Raw genomic sequence first — 20963 nt, 5'->3', positions numbered from 1 at the left:
GTTCTAGATGGAAAGGCTTTGACTATATTAGATTTTTGAAGCCACAAATACAACTCTAGCATTCTGCAAGGAATCTGGATCAATAATGTCAAAAGCATATGTAAGCATAGAAGGAAAGACATAGCAACTTTCTCAGTGGCTCACTAGACACCCTGGAAATATGCTTTCAAAACACAGAATTCATTATCAATCCCAAGGTTCTTATTCTAGTTGGGAAAGTTTTCTCTCAGACTTCAAAGGTCACAGGTTAGACTCATATAGTAAGAGGAAAATGCATTCTGCAGCCATACCACAGAAGTCCCAGGTAAAACAAACATAAAAGCCCTGTACCACACAAGGAAATCTCATCAAAGCAGAAAATCCTGCAAAGGAAGACAAATCATGTAGAAAGCACCTATGGAGGTAGCCGTTCTCTCTTCCCAGCCAACATAGCGATATCCTCAACAGCCTCCCCCAGTTGTAATTTAGGTAAGAGATGAAAAGGATAGTTAATTGAGTTTACTATTTATAGGAAGTTACCTAAGTAGTCCAAGTCTAGGCTTATGCATGATGCTGTTTTTCTTGGATAGGATTTTGATTTACACATAAACCACAGTGCTGGGACCCAACTCAGGATCTGCTAGCAAAAGTGATAGCTAACCAACATGCACACATCAAAAACGTCTTTCTCCCTGAAAAAAAAATACAGATATTTCCCATACGTTGAATTAAAAGCCTTTAATGAAGAAGTCTGCAGATGTGTCCATCTTACTAGATTTATAATATGAGGCAATTTTTATTATTAAAAATATATAACAACAAAAATATATTAAGATACTTCTCAGGCAGAAAATGACAAAAAAATACACGAAGTGTGAAATGTTTTCAGAAGCACTAAGAAGCTTTCTTGGGCAAGTTATGTTACAATAAAATATTAATGCGTGCTCATTTGTCATGTGTTAATTAGCAGAATAAGCTGTAGGAAGCCCGGATTATCATGCAAATGTTAATTAGGTCATAATTTATGTCAAGCATTTCTAAGTTAAGGAGAACGGCATCTCATTTAGCAGTAGATGAACTTTAGAAATAATTTGCATATGCAACTACTCCTTTTCTCCTTTAGTATGACAGTTGCTTCATTCTAATAAATATAAAAAAAATTCATCCAAATAATAGCGAATTCTGGGCTGATTTGCTTAGACAGAGGATATCTCTGAAAGATGAAAGGTAGTAATAGTACTTCCATTCCTAATCAGGCTGAAAGAAATACATCAGAGTTTACTATTCCTATAAGAACTAATAGATTGGGCTGGGGGGGACTGCTCAGTGGGCAAGAAAACTTGCAATACGAATAAGAGGGCCGGAGTTCAGAGCAGGGTCCTATGTGCCTCTAAGCCCATCATGGGGTGGACGACGTAAGCACACTGATCTTAGGAGCTCGTTGGTCAGCCAACCAATCTGAAAATGATGAGTTTTAGGTTCAGAGAAATACCCTTTTTCAAGAAGTTAGATGGGGGCTGGATACTTGGCTCAACACTATCTTTTGTCCCCTACCTATACCAGGCACATACATTTTGTACAGACATGCATGTAGATAAAACACAAACATAAAATTAGAAAATAAGTAAATATTTTTAAAATTTCTTCCCTTTTATTAAAAATAGCTTGGTTTCTCATACAATATATCCTGATTCTAGTTTGCCCTTCCTCTACTCCACCCAGGTTCTTTCCACCTCCCCTCTCATCTGTATCTGTTCCTGTCTGTCTCTCATTAGGAAAGAACAGGCCTCTCGGAGATAAGGAAAAAACATAGCAAAATATGAAGACAGACAAGCTAAGTCAATAGAAAGAAAAGAGCCCAAAGAGACAGCGCAGGAATCAGAGACTCACTTGTTCATACACTCAGGAGCCACACAAGACCCACTTGTTCATACACTCACTCAGGAGCCACACAAGAATATTAAACTGAAAGCTAAACCCCAGAGGAACTGCCACAGACCCATCTAGGCCCTGGCTTGCTGCATCAGTCTCTGTGATTTATATGAGTTTCGCTCAGTTGATGTATAGGGTGTTGTTCTTCTGGTGTCTGTCATCCTCATTGGCTGTTACACTCACATGCCTCTTCTTCCTGAGCACTAAGGAGAGAGATTTAATGGAGACCTTCCATTTAGAGCTGTGCACTACAAGGACTCTTCTTGTTCTCCCTCTCCCTCTCCCTCTCCCTCTCCCTCTCCCTCTCCCTCTCCCTCTCCCTCTCCCTCTCCCTCTCCCTCTCCCTCTCCCTCTTCCCCTCTCCCTTTCTCCTTCTTCCCCTCTCCCTCTCCCTCTTCCTCTCTCTGTCTCCCTCTTCCTCTCTCCCTCTCCCTCTCCCTCTCTTGCTCTTCCTATCTCTCCATCTCTCCATCTCCCTCTATCCCTATTTTTATATCTCTCCCTCCTTCCCTCTGTGCAATGCTGGGGTGGATCTCTATGTGTTTCCAACAGCTGCTGTAGGAAGTTCCTCTGGTGGTGGCTGAAGAAGGCACTGACATAGGAGTAGAACAAAATGTCATTAAGGGTTGTGTTTTCACTACTTTTTTTTAAGCCCCGTAGAGTTTGGTTTAAAATGTAAGCAGGAGAGTGACTGAGAGAGTCCCCATCCTCCACCATCCCTCAAGTATACTACAAATGCAAACAAAGGAATAATTCATTAACTAATGAGCCAGGAGAACCCTTTTCAGATCCCCAGCACTACCCTGTTCATTCATCCACTTGCGTATTTGTTCGCTTATTTCTTTGAGGAAAATATGCTCCCAGCTGTTTCCCTGTGCTCCAGCTTGGCCATCTTTCTGTTTCATTCATTTCCTGTTTTTTATTTCTGTGGCTCCAACTTCAGAAAACCCAGCCTCATAGCAGCATCCTGTCAATTCTCTGTTTCTGTACGTTGAAATTTAATTTCGAAAGCACCTCAACTTTTAAGGGTAATTTTTGTTCTGTTTCAGAACTGTGAGTGATTCTGACTACTCTTACATCACTCCCAGCCACAGAAAACAGAGTGCAACCAGCTTGCTCCTTCTACATTGCAAGCAAGCCAGTGACAATCAAGCCACCTCTTGCACATACTGTCACAGCCTGGATCCATTTCACCATCAAACCTTCCATGTCAGAATGGACTATGTCCTTAACTGTGAGTCAAAGTAAGCCCTTCTTATCTCAAAGTGCTTGTTTCGGGTCTTCCACTGTAGTGATAAAAGATGAGTAGCTAACACAAACTTCCACTGTAAATTCAGAGGACACTGTGTCATTTGAGGTATCATTTCGACATTTTAAAAATTTTATAAACCTTATGATAAAAGAAATCTCCAAATAAGTATACTGCATGTAGACATTAATTCTGATTATTTTATTGCAAATTCATTTCTTCATGTGACCATAAAGAAACATCCCTGTCTCTGATGAGGAGCAGATAGTGTAGTCAGAGATCTCAAAAAGGTAAAAAACCATACTGAGACCATTGTTCACTTTCCTCCTCTGTCCTAAAGATCCTTTCTAGAGAAAACATGATTTCATGCTATAAAAGAAGAAGCCTGTCTCGACGTCGATGCTCTAAATAGACTTTCACTGCCAGCTATCTCTGACCTTCACTTGCATATCTAATCTACCTCAAAATCTACTCTCTCATGACACTGGATTTAATTGTGAATGCTTATGTTCTTTGTAAAATACATGTTATTCAGGCTCGCCTCCCCTTTTTTCAAGCTTCCAGCAATGTGATGAACAAATAGGCCCCATTCTGATGTGCAGACCCCTTCTAACATTGTAATGCTAAATATGATTTCTACATGGACCTCATGTTCCAATGCTGATTCTCACTCCTGTTATGGATTTGGTTTATTGCTTGCATTATACCTAAATGTACCTAAACTGACAAAATTGATGGACTGGACATTATTCGTGCATTACTAGCATATATCATACCTTATAGTTTATATAATTCTTATAATTATGTTCATTGTATATCTGAGAGAAAAGGCTTTTTTAATGGATGAAAAGAGGAAAATGTTGTAGATTTGGTTTATTGCTTGCATTGTGTTATTTGGGAATAGCACGAGAATCCCACATGTGAGACACTGAGGGACCCTGCCCACAGCTCGTTCTGGTTGGTAAATAAAGTTGCCTGTCACCAATGGCTGGGCCGAGAGACAGAGGTAGGAGTTTAGATTTCCCCAGCCAAGGGAACCTAAGGAGAAAAAGGATTTAGTGCTGCCACTCTGAGGAAGCAGAGGACCAGGCTTGCAGAAGGGAAGACAAACACTCATGTAAGAGTCAAGGAAGAGCAGCCCCAGCCCCTGCCCCCATTGGGTCTTGGGTAGCAAAGATGGACTATAGATTTTGGTAAATAATAATTCAAAAGTATTGGGGGGAGAGGCATTAGCAATGTGGAAGTTTTGGGAGTGGCCCAGCCATTGAGCTGTTTAAGGCATATTAAAATAGAAAGCCGTGTGTGTGTGTGTGTGTGTGTGTGTGTGTGTGTGTGTGTGTGTGTGTGTGTGTGTGTTTCATTCAAGGATCCAGAGCCCTGGGGTGGGAAGCAAGGCACATGTGCTCCACTGTCAGGGAGATTAGAACCATTAATCAACGAGAGCAACACACTGCATTGCAGTCAACTTAGTTCCTTTTCTCAGGACATTGGCTTCCCACTCTCCCTGAGGCACACCGATTATGTTATGGGTGGAATTCTTGCTATAAGAAGAAATAAATCACCACATTTCTTTTTTAAAAAATTATACTCATGTCACTTTCATAATCAAAATGCAAAACCCAGATTTTGATGTGGGACTCATTTAATGCCCTCCTCCAAGTCTGCCACCTATTATTAGTATTTTCATCTGTTTTTAGCATAGATGAAACAGACTCTAACTTGGCTTAGGATAGAGCTTCCTATTACATACAGTGTGGATGAGACAGACAGAGTCCTATGTGATCTGCTGTGGCACTTCCCCCAGGGAAGTATTTCACGGTGCTATTGGTGGCTGCTGTCCACTCAGTTTAAGCCAAGTTCACTTTCAGTGAGTATCTCTGTCCAAACAAATCTGAGAAATAAACTTGACATGCACAGTAGGGAGTTGGGGGGAAAGAGAGAGTGAGACTTTGAACCTGGATCGTCAACAAGGATAAAAGCTGTGTCAAGCCTACTGCATGATCAAGTATTTGGTGGTTTGAATAAGAATGGTCCCCAGAGTCTCTTGTATTTGAATGCATGGTCATCAGGGAATGGAACTACTGGAAGGATTAGAAGGATTACAAGCTGTGACCTTGCTGGGAGTGGGCTTTGACGTATCAAAGCTCTTGACAGGCTCAGTCTCTCTCTCTCTCTCTCTCTCTCTCTCTCTCTCTCTCTCTCTCTCTCTCTCTCTTCCCCCCCTCCCTTTCTCTCTCTCTTTGAATAAGGTGTAGTTCTCAACTACTTCTCTAGTACTATGTCTGCTTGCTACCATGTTCTCTGCCATGATGATAACAGACTAAACCTCTGAAACTATAAATAAGTCACAATTCTTTCTCTTGTAAGAGTGGTTTTGGTCATGGTTTCTCTTCACAGCTATAGTACAGTGACTCAATAAAAGTCCAACCATCCATTCTAGCAAGATGACTTGTGATTTGATGAATCCACCTTTTCACTATGTAGTACTCACGCACTAAAAAGAGCAATCAAAAGCTAGCTAATTGAATTATCCATGAGTCCGTTTAAAAGAGAAATATCGCTCAATAAAAATTATATAGCCTCTCTCCAGCCCACCTCTTCATTCTTTTATCTTTCCCCTAAGGCATATGTACCTGACATATATGAGAGTCACAGCCGAATGGGAAACTGAACCCACATCACAGTGGACACTGAGGCCCTCATATTCATGGGCCTCCAGAGTGATACCATGCATGAGTAAATTAGCTTGCTTTTACTCTCAGTACAGAGATTACTGGTAACACATCCACACACCAACTGCTGATCCAGAAGAGTCCTTTGTCCTATATGTTTCTTTCCCTGAAATTACACCATCCTGGCTTTATTTCTATGAGACCAAATGTCATAGCCTTAAACAGTATTTATAAACACCAAAATAAAATGGCATACCCTTGAGTCACAGAGTGAAGTTCCACTAGTCACTGCACACTCAGTATAAAAACTGAAGAGACAATGCTGAAATGAGCGAGGCTGCTGTAATGTACTGTGCCATAGTAGAATAGGCACGTGCAGGAGACAGACAGGCACTGACTATCTAGGGAGGCCACAGTTCCAAAAGAAGAAAATGATTCCAAAAGAGTATACACATATACATAGTACATACATACATACATACATACATACATACATACATACATACATATATAAACACAGACACATGCACGTGTAGTGTTGAAAGAATTCTGAAGGAGTTTAAAGATAATATTAAGACATGACAGAAAAACATTTCTTCCTTTCCAAGTTGTTTGGCTCCTGGAAAAATCAGGAGCCAGTTGTCATTGTGTTTCCTGAGTGAGATGTGAGCAGCAGATTGACCATAGTGAGGTGCTTTCTGTATGCTCGTAGTTTTCCTCCCAGCTCCAAGCTCCCAGAATAATGACTCTGGGACTTCTTACATATAATAAATGCCTAGACCAAATGCTCTGGATTAATCTCTGACTAGCTCATAACTTAACCATGCTATTCTATTCTAAGTTCTGCCACATGGCTAGTTACCTGGCTACATGCAAGTGTTTTCCTCTTTCTGGGGGAAATCTTCTATACCTGTAACTTTTTAATTTTTTAAAAATTGTATATTTTATTTATTTACATTTCAAATGTTATCCCCTTTCCCAGTTTCCCCTCTGCAAACCTCCTACCCCATCTCCCACACCCTGCTTCTTTGAGGGTGCTCCCCCACCTACCTGACCACCTTCGCATTCCTCTACACTGGCTCATCAAGCCTTCACAGGACCTTCACTCCCCTCCCATTGATGCCAGATAAGGCCCCTTCAGCTCCTTTAGTCCTTCCCCTAACTCCTCCATTGGGGTCCCTGTTATCAGTCTGATGGCTGGCTTCAAGCATCCACATCTGTATTGTTTTGTCTCCAAGGAGGGGCTGTATCAGCCTCCTGTGGAGGATCAGGAAATTGAACAGGTGCGTAGCAATGGGGGATGGAGAACTGGGGGTAGCCCCCAGAAAGTTCCAGATGCCAGGAAAGCAAGAGTCTCCCAGGACTCCATGGGGATGACATTAGCTAAAATACTCTATAAAGGGGAGAAAGAACCTCTTCAGACCGTATCCAGAGGTTAGGCATGCCCTTACCCCAAATTGAGCAATGGGGCTACCCACTCAACTCCAAAATTTTATCCCAGAATTGCTCCTATCTAAAGCAAATGCAGAACAAAGAGTGGAGCAGAGACTGAAGGAAAGGCCATCTAGAGACTGCCCCACCTGGGGATCCATCCCACATACAGACACCAAACCCAAACACTATTCCTGATGCCAAGAAGTACCTGTGACTCTTTTCCCAGAATTCTTGAACTTCTACCTCTCTATCTCCTGCCCAAGCTAGTAGGCCAACAGCATTTTTATTGACAATGCACAAGAGATTATCCCTACAATTGGCTATAACTGTACCCCCATTCAAAAAGTGTGTTTGTGTGTGTGTGTGTGTGTGTGTGTGTGTGTGTGTGTGTGTGTGTGTGTGTGTGTGTTTGGAATGTGTCTATGTCTTGATGATTGTGATCAAAGCACGGTCTTGCTATGTGATGCTTGGTGAATGTTCTAACATAGCAGTATGTCCTAGTTTGCTTTCTCTTGCTTTGATAAACACCATGATCCAGATGACACTACCTTCTGTCAGATTAATGAAACCTAACCAATATAACATATAATTCTAGAGACAGCAAAGGTTTACTTACACCTGGGAATTTCAGCTCAGGCACCTTTCTAAGTGTAAGCAACTACACTCATGGTACTTGAATTCAGAATGCCTAGCAGTCTGTAAATCAAACTACCACACTTCATAAAAGTCCTTATTCCACTGAATCCTTAATTCATTTAGTTAGGCTTGGGCCTTGGCTAAATTGTAGACTAGATGAAAATTATCCATGAGACTTTTAGTTTTAATTTGGCTTTTTTATATCCAATATCATGCATGAAAGTATCCGAACACTACTGAATTCTCAAGTCCCCTGTGGCTAACTACATACTTACCTGTACCCTGTAACACATTCCTAGGTACTTTAATATGGCATCTCTTGATTGCATATAACATTAAGTGTCATGTAAATAGTAGATAAATAGTATAGTATACTTCTTAGAGAATAATAAGAAACATGAAACTTTTTTCCAAAAGAGTTCAATCTTTGATTGAATTCACGGGTGAGGAAGTTATAAATAAGGACCCAACTAGAATGAGTGTCCTATGCTGTCACAGATATTAGGGCTCCTTAGTGGCACTACTCCCGCAATTTCCCTTTGTGTTTTCAAAACTTGTCTGTTCTTCATTCTACCTTAGAGATCTGTTCTCTACCTTTCTTGACTAAGCCTGCCTGCCTGAGAAAAATCTGACAAAAATCTGTGATTTTTGAAGTGATATTTGTCCTTTTTGCCTCAACAGTAGAAAGATAAAGTATAAGAAAGGGCACTAACTATCTATGTGACAACACTTTGTAAATGGTAACATCATCAGAAAAGTACAAACAAGGGCTTGTGCTCCCATGACAAATGGTATTTAATGCCTTCATATCCTAGTATCGTCAATGACTGTTGGAAAATTCCAGCTGGGGCTTCCTGGACCACATACTGCAGTTTATACTGGAACACAAATCAAATTACCAAGTCCAAGACCAGGTGACTGCAAATACCTGGAATTTAATTCTATCTAGGAAGGACTCTTAGTGACCCTTGGGAATTTTTATGCCAACTCCCCATCACCTTCATTCTGTACAAAGGATTTAAGGACCTCTGTATTCTGTCCTACTTCTCAGATTCTCATAGAATTAAGCACTCACTATGTGTGGTGAAATCTTAATATATTCCTGTCCGGCTATTTTATCTTCATTGTCTCAAACTAATGTGTTCTCCTGTGTTTCCTAAGGGAGTCAAGGTAAGTTTTACGTTAGGGTCTACACATGGGATCAAACATCTGCAATTAGAGAGATCAAGAAAGGTGAACTATCAAATGTCAAGTCGAGATCGTACAAAGGAAAGCAGTCTAAATTCGTTTGAAACTGAGATTTTCTTTTCATTTCATTTGCTTTGCTTTTAGTTTTGCTTTTGTTTGTTTGGGAATATAGAGCTTTTCTGTGCTATTGTGTGACAATATCCTGGGAAAATCAGGATGAAGTAGGCCCTTCAGTTGAAAAGCAAAGTGGTCTTAGAAAATGTATATTTTAAAAAAAAAGAATTGTGTGTGTATGTGTGTGTGTGTGTGTGTGTGTGTGTGTGTGTGTGTGTGTGTGCATACACACACATGTAGAGGACAAAAGACAACTTAGAAGAGTCTGTCTCTCCTTCCCCCATGTGTATCCCTGGGGTTGATGGTATTGAACTTGAGTTTATCAGGCTTGGTAGCAAATGCCTTTCCCTGCTAAACCAACTCATGAACCCCAGTAAAGGCATCTTTAGAATTGACCCTTGAAGGGACTTCAGTGTGTGAGATACTAGCCTCCTTGCAAGCCTGGGACTAGAGATCAGATCTCTAGAAATGTTAAGGCAGGCATAGCAGCTGTATATAAAATCAGCACTTGGAAGACAGAGACATGGGACTTCCAGAGCAAGTTGCCTAGCTAGGCTAGCCAGAACAGATGATTCATCTCCCTGTCTCAATAAATAATGTGGAAAATAAGCCAGGTAGACACAAAGATATCAAATGAGCTTCCACACACATGCATTCCAGACACATGTAAACATATATACAAACACATCACATATACATGGCAGGGGACTGGGGGGTAGAATTAACCTTAGAAACTTGAGACTGACCTCCTCAAACACAATTGTCCTTGCTGGTTGGACATATGTGTATGTTATGCTTGGAATTGCCAGGACTCTTACCTGAGTTAAGCTGGAATGGGGCTCAGCTAGAGAAGTTTGGTGTAATCTTTCTGGCACCTGAGAAATACAGTTATGGAATCCCAGAGTGTCACCAAGTATCTCCATGAGAAGAAAGAAGGAAATGACCTAGAAATACTAGCCCAGGCCAGGGAAAAAAGCCATCAAGTGTGAAGGACAACATAGAAAGACTTTTGTCTGCAAATGAAAGAGAGATCAGATTAGAAACTGGTGGGAGGGAAAGGTGAGGAAATCTGATGTGACGGAAAAAAAAAAACCAAAAAACAAAACGTAGCTTCATCTTCCTGTTTAAGAACTGAGAAAAAGGCCTGGAGGTCTACCCCATGGTCTGATAACCAAGGTCAAGTTTTAGCAAGCCTCGATGAGGACAGTGCCAAGTTTGCTCTATTGCTGATGCCAAGAATTGCTTGCTGACGGGAGCTTGATATGACTGTCTCTTCACCGATACAGATGAGGATGCTTACAACTAAGCGTAGGAGTGAGCACTGGGACCCCAATGGAGGAGGTAGAGAAAGGACTGAAGGAGCAGAAGGCGTTTGCAACCCCATAGGAAGAACAACAATATCAACCAACCAGATCCCCCAGATCTCCCAGGGACTAAACCACCAACCAAAGAGTACACATGGAGGGACCTATGGCTTCAGTCACTTATGAGGCAAAGGATGGCATTGTCTGGCATCAACAGGAGAAGAAGCCCTTGGTCCTGTGAAGGCTTGTTCCCCCAGTGTAGGGGAATGAATGCCAGGGTGTTGAAGTTGGAGTGGGTGGGTGGGAGTGGGAGCATCTTCAAAGAAGCAGGGGGAGAGGGGATGGCAGAGGAGAGAAAGGGGATAACATTTGAAATGTAAATACATAAAATATCCAATTAAAAAAAAAGAAAGGAAGGAAGGATAAATTATTCAATGATGGCATTTCACAACCAGGCGAACGGATTCCTGTGGAACTAATACATGTGCCTGCTAATGGCTCTTCAGTCTTGCATCTTTGGATAGGGGAAGGGAGCAAGATACGATGAGCCAAGTTTGTTGTTCTGGAGACTCTGACTACATAGAGAACAGTAGAAACCGGATTTTCCTACCCTCTGCTCTTCAACCCATGAGTAGCTTTCCACTGACATTTTAACGTCGGGAAATAAGCATCTCCATTCTCCCCACTAAGTGGGCAATCTCAGCTTATGAACTTTGCATAGTTCCCACACTTTGTCCACAGAGGTCTCAACCTTGTCACGAAGAACAACAGGTAGCTCGTCAGTGAGCCAGCCTCCTTCCTGTTCACCCCTGCCTATCCCTGAGATCCTGTTTGTTGGATGTTTTGTTTTCAGTGTCAGTTCTTGAAAGAAAATCTTGAGCAAGCTTGCAAACTAAGCCACGGAGAGGAATACCTCCACACCAAGATTTAAGAGCATCCTTTATCATCACCAAAGGTGGAAGAGAACAGGAACACACGAGAGAATGATTTTAATGCTTGAGGCAACCTGTGAATTTTAGGACAGAGTCTGGACTTTAGAAGCTACATTAAATATTTGCTGAATGAATGAATAAAAAGCAAATAACATTAATGCCATCCATTTTTACAACTCACCAGGGTAGCAAACTTTGCCTGGGAAATGAGGAATGATGGATAGTAGAGGTTTCACAGGGACTTCAATGTCCATTGTAACTATTCATCTCTGCTGTGTAAAGGCAGAGATATGTAATGAATACAGATGCATTTAATTAAAACTTTCTTTGTAAGTGCATACCAGGCCACAAGGCATAGTTTACTAATCCCTGGTAGAATCATGTTGGTTTCGCTGCCAAATAAGTTAGAGGGCATCCAGAAAAGTTCAGGTGTCTCTGATGGCTATTTGATACATTTTAAAATACAGACTTATTTTATAGTGATTTTATTATTCAAGGTGTCCCTGCTTTGCTGGAAGCTTCACCTGATTACTTGAGTAACTCTACATCACACAAATTATAAAGAAATAAAATATCATGCAGTAAATATACCAAAGGCAGATGCCTCAGCCACCTTGAGAGAAGAGCAATTTCAGCAGTCTTCTCTAAAATGCCCCTCTACTTTCCATGGTTCCAGTCATAAGCAGCTAACTGTGATCTGAAAATGCTCAGTGGAAAAATTCTAAAAATAAATACCAGCTGAGTTTCAAGTAACTTTGTTAAAGTACTTTATTACTGTTATTGGTATCTTGAATCTGATTGAAAAATTAAGTAGCCACAGCTTATGTTTAACATGCACACTATGCATACACGTGCATTCCTACATACACATATATGTCCACAAACTTAGTTTGGTGATATCTACTGTTGCAGGCATTCATTGGGGGCCTGAAACCTGTTCCCTTGGTAAAGCGAAAGATCAAACACATGTACCTTAAAAGTGGACAGTTTGTTAAGAAGCCTAAAAGGCAAAAGCGATGTTGTTTTCATTCCTATTAGAAAAAGAAACAGTGGATTTTACATGATTTCCTCTTGAATATTCACATTTCTGGGGCAGGCAGACCAAGGTCCTGAATAAGATCCGTTAAAATTTAAATAGCCCCGAGATTCCAAGCTGGAGCGAGCGGTGCTGTCGCCGTTCGCCAAGTGCTATCAGGCCCAGACGTCCCTTCGCTCAGTGTGGGACACAGAGGAGGACCATGGACATTTTTTGGAGACGCCAGACTTACTGACCACCAAATCCCTCCAGGCTCCCAATAGAGACAGCTCCCAGGATCCAAGGAGAGCTGCGGGACTCAGAGAGAGTCAAAATACATGGCCAAGAAAAATGCCAAGAAGGAAGTGACAGGCAGGAACTGGCAACGAGATCCTGAGGAGGAGGGAACATTCTCCCTGGCCAGTGAAGACGTCCTGAAGAATAGAACCATCAAGAGAGCCAAGCGGAGACATGCTCGACCCCAGTCCGAGGGTAAAGGGACTTCCAAAGGGATTAAAAATTTGGCTGTGCCTTCCGGAAATGGAGAATTTGGCGGTGGCCCTGAAGAGAAGCCTCTGGAAGTATTGACAACCAGAAGGAACCCAGCCAGGGCTGCTGCAGAGCCCAAGGCCACCTTGGGTTCTGTTAGTGTAAACGAACCCCCCTCTATGGACCACGAGCAGGGCTCAGATGCCCAGACTAATGTCCACAGTCAGCATCCTATCTCCCCAGGCCTTGTTTTCAGTCAAGCTTGCGCTGGGAGTGTCTACCACAGGCAGTTGACTGGCCTGAACTGTTCTGTCCGGGACTGGATAGTGAAGCACGTGAACGCGAATCCGTTCTGTGATCTGACGCCCGTGTTTAAGCAGTACGAGAAATACTTGGCTGCCATCGAGAAACAGCTCCACAGCAGCTGCGGCTGTCTTTCTGAAAGTGAACCCAACAGGGATTTGATTGGGACGCAACCTCCTTCACTAGTTGTTGACAAGGAACTACAGCCCCAGTTGGTCTCATCTGAAAAGACGGAGTCTATGTGTGAGAAGAAAGCCGACACAGCACAAGGAGCAACAAGTATCTCAGGTCATTTTGGCAAAAACATTGAAACCCCAGTTTGGGGTTCCTTAAACTCTGGTCCCACCAATGGAGTTTCATCGTCTACCAAAAGCTCCAGCTTAGGTGGGAAAGGCACCAGTCCGAGGAAGCCAGCGTCTGCAAAAGCCCTGGAGAGTCCAACACAAGACAGCAGCGAGGAAGGCAAAGGCAAAAGGGATGAACCACCCAAAGAGCTCCTTGTCGAAGAGAAGGAGGAGAGCGCTTTCTACTGCAAGAAGTGTAAACTATTTTACAAGAAAGACAACGAATTTAAAGAAAAAGGTGTTGGCACGCTATATTTAAAGTCCACAGCCAATCAGAAGACACGGCTCTTAGTGCAGGACACTAAGTTAGACAACATACTCCTGAATATTCTGATCCCACCCGATATGCCATGTACCCGAATGGGGAAAAATAATGTTCTTATTGTCTGTGTACCCAATCCACCACTTGATAAGAAGAACGCCGCCATCAAGGTCACCATGCTGATTCGGGTCAAAACAAGTAAGGATGCTGATGAACTGCACAAAATTTTACAGCAGAAAACGGATGTCTGAACACGCAAAATCCACCTGGGAACTTGTCAAGCTCCTACGTTTTTTGTGCTGCCCCCAAACGTAATTTTTCCATCTTTTTGCGTATGGCACCCTAAAAACTTACAATAACAAAAATTTTGTGGACAAAATTAAGACCAACAAAAACTTCAGTATTCAGTTGAGTGTGGAGAAAGGGTCCTCCCCTTCTAAGAGCCACCTAACATGCAAAATGCATTTGAATAAAAGGTTTTGAAATTTCTTTTAATATTTGTTCTTGAGTAAATTATAAGAGATTTCTTTGAAAAGATAATCACCTCATCTATATGAAAAGTGGCCTTTTAAACAATGTATAGTAAGATCCTCCTTGGCTTGGTCATCTAGAAGATTTCCTACTACGAGGGCCCACCTCTCCCATACAACATCCTATCTGCAGTATAAGTCTCTACTAGTGCTAAGAATCTCAAAGGCTATGGGCTGTATCAGGGATAGCTACTGTAGGATATCAGATAACATATAACAGACCCTCTAGATCTGTAGTGTTCAGCCTTCCTAACCCTGTGACCCTTTAATGCAGTTCCTCCCGTTATGGTGACCTCCAATCACAAAGTTATTTTCATTGCTACTTTATAACTGTAACGTGGAAACTGTTATGAATTGTAATGCAACGATCAGTGTGTTCTGATGGTCTTAGGTGACCCCTGTGAAAGGGCTATTCGAATCCCAAAGGTGTCTAGACTCAGAGGTTGAGAACCGCTGCCCTAGAGACATTCTGATTCTACTGATACAGATGTACTCTGGCCCCTTCCACCAATCTGCATCGCCAAGGAGAAAATAAAGTGTGGATGGTGCTTATGACATTAATGTCTCCTCTTCAGATCAAGGCAAATGGTTTCTGTTCATGAATCAAAATCGAGTCCTGACAATGGAGAGTGTTACTCTCTTTAAGTCCAGTTTTCATTCAAACCAACTGTCAAATATCTTTCACAAATCTTTGAGGGTCATTTATTATATCTGTGTGAGTTATGGCTACTCTTTCCAAAATTAGCCTTTAGCACTAGAACAGGATCCAAAAGTGTGCAGTTATATGGTTCCCTGTTGTGTTGGGTACACAGCAGGAATGAGGGAGAAAAAAAGTGACTAAACGGATTGACGGGTAAGATGAATGGAGTTGACCAAACAAGGTATGAATCCAGGAGACAAAGCTGGCTGGAGAGCACCTCTCAAACATGCCTTGTGAGGGTGAGGAACTGGGCAAGACCTCCCAATCAAAACTCCATGTCTTGGTGGCAGTGTGCACCTTCTCAGAGGATGCCACTTCTTTGATCATCACAAAGCTTCCACATGGGTTACGGGAGGCTGAAGAAGGTTCATAAGGATATAGAAGTCTAATAGTAGCCATGGAAACCTGCTGATGGTCAGGCAAAAGCTGGGGTCATTAAGAAATTTTTGCAGAAGTAGCCTAGTTAGAGCCACTTTATTTTTTTGATGATTCCATATATTAATATGGATTTTTGTCACTTTTAGACCCCATTATCCTCTTATCCCTCTCCATCTCCTGCTAAAACCTTTCTTCTTCCCCCTTGTACTTTGCTGTGCTGTGTTTCTGGTGGGGGAGAGTGCGTGTATGTCACTGAGTTTAATTATGGTTGCTTGGATGAGCAGAGCAGGCCTGGGGTTGGGGCTGATTTACAAGACTGTGGGGTAACTTACCAGTGGCTATTCCACTGAAGAAAATGACAACCCCTTCAAGCACCAGTCAGACACCCAGGAGGAGTGGAGCCTCATTATCCCCTCCCAGTGGATGATGAAATGGTAATGGACCCAATCTGGTACAGTTATGGTACAGGTGAACACAGCTATAGTGCATTCATGAGCACATTGGCTCTGTCATGTCCAAAAGACAGTGTTTCACACTACGTATCCTCATCTTCTGGTTCTCACCTTTCTGCCCCCTTTTCTGATGTTTCCCGAGATTTTGAGCAAGCAATAAAGACATCCTATTAGGATGACCGCCACATAGTCACTTAATCACCACAGTCTGACCATTTGTGAGTCTCTGCCCTTGGCAAAATGAATCTTTTCTGACCTATGCTGAGAGCAGTACCAGAGGGGATAGAAAGAATGAAGATCCTGAAGACATGGGAAAGACTGTCTACTGCAATCCTCTAGGCATGGCACAGCCATTGCATCTGTGAACCTGGGGGAGCTGAAGTTATCAGCATTGAGCCTGCATAAGACATTAGTCACGGCTGGGAAAATTCATGGGGTCCCACCCTCCCTGCTGAGTTATTGCCTATAGATAGATTATGGTAAAGTGGAATCATTGTCTTGAGTTGTATTACTACTGGTGGTGAACCCACCAAGCTCCAGTGGATAGTTGTAAACCAACTCTCACACCTATTACTCTGATTAAACTCCGTGTATTACAAAAGAAAACCAGCAGACATGAAGATATGGGAAGAAACTTTTAGGGAGGGTTGAGGATTGACATAAGTGTGAGAGAGATAAGGGCAGGGATGAGAGGAAGTCAAACATGTTGCGTATTTATACTAAATTGCCAAAGAGCAAATTTAGAAAGCAGTTTGACACCGTCCATTTAACACAACATTATGAGTAGGTTCTCCTCTGGGGCCTATGACCTCCCTAGTCACCAGCTAGACCCATTTTTTTTAATTGAAAATTCTCTAGTAGATTTATCTGTCAAGTTGAAAGATCTCCATATTTAGAAATAAGAGAAAGAGGTCATGGTGCGATTTTGATGGGAAAGACCTATTAGTAATTGCTCCAGTGTGGTGAAATATAGAAGAGAGAACATTTGAATGGGGGTATTCCACTTCAAAGCCAAACTGTCATAATATTGAGAGTTAAATAGTTATGAATAACGGTCTCACAGACTTTCCACTGCCAGACACCTCTGTAATTTATGGAGAAAAGGCTTCTTTAAATCACAACAAAGACCATGGTTTTGGAAGTTCTCCTCTGTCAGCTCCAATTGTCCCAGACTGATGGAAAGATATGGAATGTAAGGGACGTCATTTGTATTGTCAAAACAATTCTTTGATGTTTAAATCTGATTTAGAAGAAAATAAATTACATGTTTTTCATCAGCTAGGCACCTGATAGAGTTTTGTTCAATGATAATGCCATTCAAAAGAGAAATAAAAAACTACTCTCCATGCCTACACGTACTTATCTTGACAAAATATTTCTATCCATCCCTTCAAAGCCCTTGAGCCAGAAAATTATGATGATAATTTATAAGTCATGTGTGATATTATGACATACACTGTTTCAATTATTAGAGGTTAAGGGTGCAGAAGTGACATACCTAATTTATGGGGTTAAGCCTGGCACTAATGCCACATGTAAACCATGTAAATTCTGCCACAAAGGCTAGCATCATGGGCTTGTACACATGGCATGCCAGTAGCTTCCTCTTCCATGGTTAGCGTAACCTGAAGTCTCAAGAATCGTGAATTTATTCAGATCCTACTATTTTAATAGTTTATTCAAATATTTTAGTACGTGTTGTGCCAGATCTGAATTTTAAGAATGATCTAGAAAATTATCCTATAGTTTTCCTAGAATAATTCCAGCAGATTTTAATAAAGATGAGTAAGAAAGAAGTGGAAATCTAAATAGGTGTGATACAAGCATTTATTCAATTCTAAATGTGCAGATATTATGTCAAGCCTGATATGCAGATTAACCTTTCAGTCCTCCAAATGACCCTATTTAGTAGGTGCGTGCATCACGCTTGCTGTATAGGTGAGAGGAGAGATGGTGAAATAAGGAACATTTTGCATAAAGCCTCCATAATAGAAAACCTTTAGGCTAAGGTTCAAAACCAGGCACACACAGAGCACATTCCGCACCGCTCTCTACTCTTTATGGAGAAGTTAAAGCTCTTCTAGTAAATGCTATACAGGTAAAGGGAAAGGTTTGTTGGCTCTTGAGCAAAATGATCTTCACTTAACCAGGGTCACATTCACTTACAGACATACTGCCTATAGCTGTTGTTATGTTATAAGGCCACACTGAATAGAAGCAGCAGATTAGAGGATCCATGAATAAACAATTATTCTCTTCATTTTTAGTGTGTGTGGTATATACATGTGTGGACACATAAATGTGCTAAGGCCATCATCTATGCATATGCATGTAGAGGCCAGGGGTTGACCAGTGTCCTTTTTTATCACTATCTATCATCATAGTATTTGAGACATTCTCTGAACTTGACTTTAAACTGAATTTGAGACTCACTGAACCAAGATCTTATCCTTTCAGCTGTCGCAACTGTCCAGCAACCCCTGGGAATCTACATATCTCTCTTGCCAGGTGTTTCCCATCCTTTATGTGTGTGCTGAGATTCAAACTCAGATCTTTATGCCTGTACAGTCAGAATGTAAGCCACTCAACCATCAGTCTAGCTCCCATATAATTATGAACTTTTATAGAAGTCTGGAAGCTGAAAAGTTCTTCCCTTCAGTGGGTACACAAAAAGGCAGGGCTTGAATCCAGGTCAGTTGCTTAACAAGGATCTCACCCAGAGGACTCTGCTAATGATGGCACAGATGGGCACTAGCAGAGAGCTAGAACTCTCTGTAAGCCATTCCAGAAAGCATTTGATGACATAAACACTATAGTTCTCTAATACTCAGTGAGGAATCTTTGCATGGCATTACAAGGCTGAAGGGACCTGGTCTAGCATCTTCTCCATTTCTTACTACAGAGGCATTTTCTCTTACTGTCCTGGAAATACTTTACCCAAATGTAGGGTATGCAAAGATCATACTCCATTTGCTCCCTGGGAAGAGTCACTAAAAAATCCCTCAGTCTGATCCTTGACTGAGACAAACCCTAAATTTCAGGACTAGTCTCAGTTTTTAGTTTCTATGACAAGCTAGTTTGAGAATGCACCCTTCACTAGCTCTCTTTACTTCCTGAACCTTTTCCTCACTTCTAATATATATTTTCTGTAACTGTCTCAAAAAAAGAAAAAAATCCTTGAGTTCTTAACTCAAGTTCTGTTTCTGAAAAAAAAAAAAAGGAACTTTGGGATGTCAGGTTTTCTGGCAAAAACACCAAGATCCAGGAAAATTGCACGGGAAGCCCAGAGTCCTCAAGCCGGAAATTGATGATGACAATATTGGAACTAGGAATTTCTGCCTCCAAAGTCTACACTCTTAGCTAAACCCTTCCCTCAGAACAGCTACGTGTAGGTGTAGTTAAGTGCGCATGCTCAGCTTCCTCTACGGAACAGGAACCCAGAAGAGCACCGAGCACCCAGAAGGTCCGTGCGGGAAGCTACTTCCGGAGGGAAGAAAATTATTTCAAGGAGAAAGACTAAACCGACAGAATGCCCTCCTCCTCCTGTTCTTGACTATTCTCCTCTAGGAAAGACAGAACTTCTCTTACGGCAGCACTTACTGTATCACTACCTGAGAGATGGGCAGAGGGACCATTCCTCTCACAAGCCATCCATAAGAATTGGCATCTATGCTTTCTCCTTGCCTCTGCTCCACTGACAGCACCAGGTAGACTATTCCCCTGAGCTTCACGCAATCAGTTTCCTTTCCCAGGACGTCAAGACAGACATAAATTCTCCACTCAGATTCTATTACTGACACCCAGAATTCACGTGTACCCACTAACACAAATCATATTTCTATTCCTTGTCAGTTGTGGGGAGACAATGAGACCATCAACCTTTTTCCTCCTAGGGATTAAAATAAAACAGGTGTGTGATTGATACCCAGCTGTCATTATTCTTCATCCATGAGCCACCATAACTGGAGGCATCCAAATCATTCTGGTCATCACACGTGCATGCTGCCTAGTGGCTGAACAAGCGCTTGTCCCTAAGGGGAAACATTCTCTGTCAATAGACCCCTGTGCCATAGCCCTGCCCCAGGCACTATAGACAAAGGTAAGGGATTTATTTTCTCTTAATATCCTACATATTAAATAAAGAAAATTAAGAGCATCAGTGGTTTTCTAAGGAGAAAGTAGGGGACTGAGGCACAGATGTGATGTACATTAGAGAAATTGGTTCCCCTAGAATTGAACAGTAATTGAAAAGTCCACCCAGTAATACATGGCCTTCCTTCAGCCTACCTTCAAGATGTATAGATCCTATATGGTCATGTGCAATACATTCTTATTATCACAGATATTATATTAGTTAGTGTAAATTACTTGCTAAGAAAGAATGAGAATGAATCTGACCAGGAGAAATTAATTATTCAATTAATAACAATTGTAACTCACAAAACAGGAAGGAATACAGATCATTCTGGGTTTGTCATTTCAGAGATCCCATGATGCCTGAGTTTTGCCTTGACTTCTATGCAATTACATTTGCCTCTGTCTCTTGAGGAAAAGATGGCTTCTGTAACTTAGGCACCATTCCCCAGGGACACCTAGCCAAATGCAACCATTCACAGAATCCAAAAGGTCAGATAGCAATTGAACGTCCATCTCCCATAAGAGAGCAATGGACTTAGAGCTCTGGAAGCTTCTCAAAGCCTCTAAGTTCTGTCACCTGTCACCACCCACCAACCTTGGTAAATATTCCTAATCCACCATCATTCCCCATTGAAATAAACTAGGTGAGCACATGTCTGTTCCTTCTAACCAATTGGCTTAACCAACTCATTCCAATGCTACTGTAGATAGATGTTTTTCTATCTGAGCAATGTACATGGCACCCCAAGGAAAAAAGATCCATGATATTATTCCAGAGAAGAACTCACCATTCTTAATTAAATGTAAGTACTGTCACTCCCATAAGTTAGAGAAACTTGTTTTCAGTAAGCAATGACCAGTGAAGAGCTCTGTGACTGTCAAAGTGGGGAGACTAATTGACTATTGAGTACTC

At 41.6% G+C, this 20963-nt stretch overlaps 1 protein-coding gene and 1 pseudogene across 4 annotated transcripts in view; one reads left to right on the top strand and one right to left on the bottom strand.

Annotated features, from left to right (window-relative positions):
• The window catches only part of Tafa1 (TAFA chemokine like family member 1), a 504481-nt gene that overhangs the window by 440525 nt on the left and 42993 nt on the right, over positions 1-20963 (bottom strand). The window lies entirely within an intron of this gene.
• On the top strand, positions 12613-14342 carry Nup50-ps1 (nucleoporin 50, pseudogene 1; annotated as a pseudogene). The gene has a single exon (NR_144449.2). The product of NR_144449.2 is annotated as a nucleoporin 50, pseudogene 1 (transcript).

Source organism: Rattus norvegicus, chromosome 4 (genome assembly GCF_036323735.1).
Source record: "Rattus norvegicus strain BN/NHsdMcwi chromosome 4, GRCr8, whole genome shotgun sequence".
In the NCBI taxonomy this organism is placed as follows: Eukaryota; Metazoa; Chordata; class Mammalia; order Rodentia; family Muridae; genus Rattus; species Rattus norvegicus.
Note: the sequence above shows the minus strand (reverse complement) of the source record. Positions and strands in the feature narration are given on the sequence as shown.